The sequence below is a fragment of the Topomyia yanbarensis genome, unplaced genomic scaffold (genome assembly GCF_030247195.1).
Source record: "Topomyia yanbarensis strain Yona2022 unplaced genomic scaffold, ASM3024719v1 HiC_scaffold_386, whole genome shotgun sequence".
NCBI lineage: Eukaryota > Metazoa > Arthropoda > Insecta > Diptera > Culicidae > Topomyia > Topomyia yanbarensis.
Window position 1 is genome coordinate 19,781 of NW_026683587.1, and position 8,369 is coordinate 28,149.

At 19.1% G+C, this 8,369-nt stretch overlaps 2 pseudogenes; one reads left to right on the plus strand and one right to left on the minus strand.

Moving 5' to 3' along the window:
* Positions 1–1,073: 1,073 nt before the first annotated feature.
* On the minus strand, positions 1,074–2,556 carry LOC131695355 (NADH-ubiquinone oxidoreductase chain 5-like; annotated as a pseudogene).
* A 1,209-nt stretch (positions 2,557–3,765) lies between these two features.
* LOC131695354 (NADH-ubiquinone oxidoreductase chain 6-like) lies at positions 3,766–6,300 on the plus strand (annotated as a pseudogene).
* The last annotated feature ends 2,069 nt before the right edge of the window (positions 6,301–8,369 follow it).

Genomic DNA, 8,369 nt, shown 5'->3' on the forward strand with positions numbered 1-8,369 from the left:
CCATTTACTATTGCAGACAGAACTTATGGATCAACCTTTTTTATAGCAACTGGATTTCATGGTCTTCATGTATTAATTGGAACTACATTTTTAACAGTATGTTTTTTTCGTCATATTAATAATCATTTTTCAAAAAGACATCATTTTGGATTTGAAGCTGCAGCTTGATATTGACATTTTGTTGATGTAGTTTGATTATTTTTATATATTTCTATTTATTGATGAGGTAGTTAATTTATAAAGTATATATTTGTATATTTGACTTCCAATCATAAGGACTAATTTATTTTAGTATAAATAATTATATTAATTTTTATTATAAGTATCATTATTTTAATTATTACCATTATCATAATAATAATTGCAACTTTCTTATCAAAAAAAACTATTATAGATCGAGAAAAATGCTCACCATTTGAATGTGGATTTGATCCAATAAATTATTCACGATTACCTTTTTCCCTACGATTTTTTTTAATTGCAATTATTTTCTTAATTTTTGATGTTGAAATTGCTTTAATTTTACCAATAATTTTAATTATTAAATCATCAAATTTAATTAACTGAATTATTACAAGATTATTTTTCATTTTAATTTTATTAATTGGACTTTATCATGAATGAAATCAAGGAATATTAGAATGAAATAATTAATTATTAAATATGAAGCAATAAAGTGCAATTAGTTTCGACCTAATCATAGATGTTCAATCATCCTTATTTTAGGATAATAGTTAATTATAACATTTAATTTGCATTTAAAAAATATTGATATTTTCAATTTATCTTACTTTAATTGAAACCAAAAAAGAGGTATATCACTGTTAATGATTTCAATGAATATTTATATTCCAATTAAATTAATTTTTAAAAATATAAATGGAATTAAACCATTAAAGAAAAAAGTTAGCAGCTTTTTCTTGATCATCATATTTTATTTATATAGTTTAATTAAAACATTATATTTTCAATATAAAAATAAAAATATTTTTTTTATAAATACTTTATTTAAAAATTAAAATAATTTCCTTAATATCTTCAATATTATGCTCTATATATATAAGCTATTTAAATAATTTAAAAATAATAAAATAACTAAAATAAATACTCATATTATATATCTCAATAAATAAATTTTTAAATTATTATTCTGAAATTCTTGAATATATAAAGAATAATTTTTTAATTGAATATATAATAATTGTCCTCCAAAATATTCTCTTCATCCTTGATCAAAAATTTTTAATCTTATAAATCCAATTAATAAAAAATTTTTTACTAATCCAAAAGTAGAAATTATTGGTATAAATCATATTCTTCCAAAAAATCTTCTAAAATTATAAAAATAAATAGATTTATTTATAAAAAAAAAAGAAACATTATTAATTAAATAACCAAATAATCCACCTAAAACACAAACCAATAATGTTAAAATTTTTATTATAAAAGGTAAACAAACTATTACTGGATTAAAAAATATTAATCAATTTAATATTCTTCCTCCAATAACAGCCATAAATATTAATCAAAAAATACCAAAAATTATTGTTCATCTATTTTCTCTTAATTTATTTAAAGAAATTCCATTATATTCTCCTGTTATTAAATAATATACTAATCGAAAAGAATAACAAACAGTCAAACCTGTAGAAAAAAAAAAAAGAAAAAAAGAAAAACAATTTAAATACGACATTCTTACTATTTCTAGTATTAAATCTTTAGAATAAAACCCTGCTAAAAAAGGTATTCCACATAAAGCTAAATTAGCTACATTAAAACATCCACACACTATTGGTATTCTTATTCTTAAATTTCCTATAAATCGAATATCTTGAATATTTCTTATGCAATGAATTACAACACCCGCACATATAAATAATAATGCTTTAAATAAAGCATGAGTTAATAAATGAAAAAAAGCTAATTTTATATATCCCATTGACAAAATTCTTATTATTAAACCTAATTGTCTTAAAGTAGATAAAGCAATAATTTTTTTAAAATCAAATTCAAAATTAGCTCCTAATCCAGCCATAAATATTGTTAAACCAGAAATTAATAATAAAATTTGACTAATTTTTCTATCAATAATTAATAAATTAAAACGAATTAATAAATAAACTCCAGCTGTTACTAAAGTTGATGAATGAACTAATGCTGATACAGGAGTAGGAGCTGCTATAGCTGCAGGTAATCAAGAAGAAAAAGGAATTTGTGCTCTTTTTGTTATAGCAGCCAATATTACTAAATAACCAATAATTATTATACAAAAATCTTTTTTTATAATTTCTAAATAATAAATATAATTTCATCTACCATAATTTAATATTCAAGCAATAGCTAATAATAAGGCAACATCTCCAATACGATTAGATAATGCAGTTAATATTCCTGCATTATAAGATTTTACATTTTGAAAATAAATTACTAAACAATAAGAAACTAATCCTAAACCATCTCAACCTAATAAAATTCTAATTAAATTTGGTCTAATAATTAATATTATTATTGATAATACAAATATTAATACTAATAAAATAAATCGATTAATATTAAAATCTTCTTCTATATATTGTTTTCTATAAAAAATTACTAAACAAGAAATAAATAAAACAAATGATATAAATATTAAACTTATTCAATCAAATAAAAAAACTATAACAATTGATATAGAATGTAAAGAAATAATTTCTCATTCAATAAAATAAACTAAATTAATTAATAAAAATTTTAATCTAAATATAAATAATATAATACTAATAAATAATAAAATATAAAAACTATTTTTATAATAATTTAAATTTAACATGATCTAAAATGAAAATTCATATCTTTGACACCACAAATCAATATTTTAATTAAACTATTTAAATTAAAGTCATAATATAAAAAAATTTCTTTTTATAATTAATAAATTTAAAGGTAATCAATGTATTATTAATAATAAATATTCTCGAATTAATCCTGTTGAAAAAAATGAAACTCTAGAATAAAATTTTCCATGTTGTCTATAAGCAAATAAATATAATGTATAAGCTGCTCTAAAAAATGATAAAAATATTAAACCAATTATTGTTAATCAAGATCATCTAATAATTCTATTTATTAAAGAAATTTCACCTAATAAATTTAAAGTAGGAGGAGCTGCCATATTTCTTGAACATAATAAAAATCATCATAAAGATAATCTAGGTATAAAATTTATTATACCTTTATTAATTAATAATCTTCGTCTTCTTATTCGTTCATATCTAATATTAGCCAAACAAAAAAGTCCTGAAGAACATAAACCATGAGCAATTATTAATCTATATGCCCCATTCAATCCTCAATAACTTATTGTTAATAAACCACTTAAAACAATTCCTATATGAGCAACTGATGAATAAGCAATTAAAGCTTTTAAATCTATTTGTAATAAACAAATTAAACTTACTAAAACTCCTCCAATTAATCTAATTCTAATTCATACAAAATTAAATTTTATTCCTAAAATTTGTAATAAAGCAAATATTCGAAATAAACCATATCCCCCTAATTTTAATAATACTCCAGCTAAAATTATTGAACCAGAAATTGGAGCTTCTACATGAGCTTTTGGTAATCATAAATGAACTAAAAATATAGGTATCTTTACTAAAAAAGCAAAAACTATACATAGATATAAAAAATCAAAATTATATATTTTTATATAACTTAATATATATATATTTATAGTATTTAAATCTATATTAATATAAAAAATACCAATTAATAAAGGTAATGATGCTAATAAAGTATAAAATAATAAATAAATTCCTGCTTGTAAACGTTCTGGTTGATATCCTCACCCTAAAATTAAAAATAATGTAGGAATTAATCTACTTTCAAAAAATAAATAAAATATAAAAATTCTTATTGAACTAAAAGTTAATAATAATAATAATAATAATAAAATAATTATAAATAAAAAAAAATTAATATAATTATTTAATTGAATAACTTTTTCTCTAGCTATTAATATTAAACTACAAATTCAAATTCTTAATAAAATTAATCCATAAGAAACTATATCTATTCCAAAATAATAAGAAATTTTACAAAAATAATAATTAAATCTAATATTAATTATAAAAATAAAAGAAAATAAAAATAATAAATTTTGAATTATTCAATAAATATTTTTATTAATAAATAAAAATATTGTAAATATTAATATAAAAATAAATTTTAACATTGTAAAATTGAAAATCTCTGAAAATAATCATTTCCATGAGTTCGAATTATAGACACTAAAATTGATAAACCTAAAACCCCTTCACATACACAAAATCTTAAAAAAAATATTCTAAAATATCCTTCAAAATTTATAAAATTTAAATATAATAATAAAAATAAAAATAAAATTAAAACTATAAATTCTAATCTTAAAAGAGTACAAAGTAAATGTTTTCGTCTAGAAATAAAAGTAATACAACTAAATATAAATATTATAATAATAATAAAATTAATAAATAAATTCGTCATTAGTTTTAATAGTTTAAAAAAAACATTAGTCTTGTAAACTAAAAATAAAAAATTTTTTTTTAAAACTTCAAGAAAAAGAAATTTTTCCTATCATTAACTCCCAAAGCTAATATTTTAATTAAACTATTTCTTGATATTTTTATATTTTTAATAATCTTATGTTTTTTAATGTCTTTTATTTTTATACAAATAAAACATCCTTTAGCCATAGGCTTAATACTTTTAATTCAAACTACTTTAATTTCATTAAATATTGGAATATTAATAAAAACTTTCTGATTTTCTTATATTTTATTTCTTGTATTTATAGGAGGGATACTAGTTTTATTTATTTATGTAACTTCTCTTTCATCAAATGAAATATTTTCTATATCTTTTAAATTAATTTTCTTATTTTTAGTTTCTTTTATATTTATAATTATTTTAATATTTATATTTGACAATATAATAATAGAAAATTTTTTAATAAATAATGAAATAAATATTTTTACAAATTTTAATATATTTTTTTCCGAAGATATTTTATCTTTAAATAAAATATATAATTTTCCAACTAATATAATTACACTATTATTAATTAATTATCTTTTTTTAACTCTTCTTGTAACAGTAAAAATTACAAAAAAAAATTATGGTCCTTTACGACCAATAAATTAATGAATAAACCTTTACGAAAATCTCATCCCTTAATTAAAATTATAAATAATTCATTAATTGATTTACCTACACCAATTAATATTTCTGCATTATGAAATTTTGGATCTTTATTAGGATTATGTTTAATTATTCAAATCTTAACTGGTTTATTTTTAGCAATACATTATACTGCAGATATTGAAACAGCTTTTAATAGAGTTAATCATATTTATCGAGATGTTAATAATGGATGATTCTTACGAATTTGCCATGCTAATGGAGCATCCTTTTTTTTTTGCTTGTTTATTTATTCATGTAGGACGAGGAATTTACTACAATTCATATATTTTTATTCCCACTTGAATAATTGGAGTAATTATTTTATTTATAGTAATAGCTACAGGATTTCTTGGATATGTTTTACCTTGAGGTCAAATATCTTTTTGAGGAGCTACAGTTATTACTAATTTATTATCTGCTATCCCCTATTTAGGAAATGATCTTGTTCAATGAATTTGAGGAGGATTTGCTGTTGATAATGCTACTTTAACACGATTTTTTACTTTTCATTTTATTTTACCCTTTATTATTTTAGCATTAACTATAATTCATTTATTATTTTTACATCAAACTGGATCTAATAACCCTTTAGGATTAAATAGTAATATTGATAAAATTCCTTTTCATCCATATTTTGTATACAAAGATTTAATTGGATTTATTATATTTATTTGAATTTTAATAACTTTTATTTGAAAATTTAATTATTTATTAATAGATCCTGAAAATTTTATTCCTGCAAATCCTTTAGTTACTCCTATTCACATTCAACCAGAATGATATTTTTTATTTGCATATGCTATTTTACGATCAATTCCTAATAAATTAGGAGGTGTAATTGGATTAGTAATTTCTATTGCTATTTTATTTATTCTCCCATTTATTCACTTAAATAAATTTCGAGGATTTCAATTTTATCCATTAAATCAAATTTTATTTTGAAATTTAGTTATTATTTTTTCTTTATTAACCTGAATTGGAGCTCGACCTGTAGAAACTCCATATGTACTTACAGGACAAATTTTAACTGTATTATATTTTTCTTATTTTATTCTTAATCCATTGTTATCAAAATATTGAGACAATAAATTAAACTAATTAATAAACTTTTATAGTATATGTCTTGAAAACATAAAAAAGAAGTAAAATCTTCTATTAATTTTTTTTTTTATTACTAAAAATCATTCATTATATTATAAAAAATATAATAAAAATTTTAATACCAATAAAAAAAAATAAATAATTTAAAGATATAGGTAAAAATCTTTTTCAAGCTAAATATATTAATTTATCATAACGAAATCGAGGTAATGTCCCTCGAACTCAAATAAATATAAAAGCAATAACTGTAAGTTTAAAAAAAAAAAAAAATCTATAAATATCACTTCCTAAAAAAATTACACAAAATAATATTCTCATAAATAAAATTCTTGAATATTCTGCTAAAAAAATTAATGCAAATCCTCCTCTTCTATATTCAACATTAAACCCTGAAACTAATTCAGATTCTCCCTCAGCAAAATCAAAAGGTGTTCGATTAGTTTCAGCTAAACATGATGCAAATCAAACTAATCTTAAAGGAAAACAAAATAAAATAAATCAACTATATTTTTGAAATTCAAAAAAAAATAAAAAATTATAATTTCCAATTAAAAAAATAAAATTCAATAAAATTAAAGCTAATCTTACTTCATAAGAAATCGTTTGAGCAACTCTTCGTAATCCTCCTAATAAAGAATAATTTGAATTAGATGATCAACCTGCAATTATTACTGTATAAACTCCTAAACTAGTAATACAAAAAAAAAATAATACTCCTAAATTAAATGAATATAATTTAATTAAATAAGGAATACATAATCAAATTAATAAAGATAAAAATAAAGAAAAAATAGGAGAAAAATAATAAAAAATATAATTAGATAATAATGGATAAGTTATTTCTTTAGTAAATAATTTTACAGCATCACTAAATGGCTGTAACAATCCAATAAATCCTACTTTATTAGGCCCTTTCCGAATTTGAATATATCCTAAAACTTTTTGTTCTAATAAAGTTAAAAAAGCTACTCCTACTAATACACAAATTACTAATAATAATCTTCCAACTAAACTTAAATAATAATCTATAAAAAACACTACTATTTATAATTATATTTTAATTATATTTATAAATTCTAAATTTATTGCATTAATCTGCCAAAATAGTTTAATAATTATATTAATTTTATTCATAATAATAAAATTTATATTTTTTATTTTAGGTCCTTTCGTACTATAAAATAAAATTTTATTAAGGATAGAAACCAACCTGGCTTACACCGGTTTGAACTCAAATCATGTAAGAATTTAAAGGTCGAACAGACCTAAACTTTAAACTTCTACACCTAAAAATAACTCTTAATTCAACATCGAGGTTGCAATCTTTTTTATCGATATGAACTCTAAAAAAAAATTACACTGTTATCCCTAAGGTAACTTAAATTTTTAATCAATATAATTGGATCAATTATTCATATATTAATGTAAATAAATTATAAAAGTTAATTAAATTTTAATACCACCCCAGTAAAATTTTTATATAAATTATAAATTTTATTATTCTTTTTAATTTATAAATAATAAAAATAAAGATCTATAGGGTCTTCTCGTCCTTTAATTTTATTTTAACTTTTTAATTAAAAAATAAAATTCTATAAAATTTTAAAAAAGACAGTATATATCTCATTCAACCATTCATACAAGCTTTCAATTAAAAAACTATTGATTATGCTACCTTCGCACAGTCAAAATACTGCGGCCCTTCAAAAAATTCAGTGGGCAGGTTAGACTTTAAATTAAATTCAAAAAGACATGTTTTTGATAAACAGGTGAATATATTTAATTTGCCGAATTCCTTATTTAAACCTTTCATTTATAATAATTCATATAATAATTTATATACTAATTTTATCATAATTAATAAATTTTTTAAATTAAAATTTATATTTTAATAAATAATTTAATTTTATAAATAAATAATAATTTAAATAAAATAAATTATAATAAATTTATTAATGATAGCTATTTTTAAACTTACACTTATTATTAATTTAAATAAAATATAAAAATTTATTTTAAAGCTAATCCCTTAAAATATTAATTTTATTAAAAAAATAATTTAATTT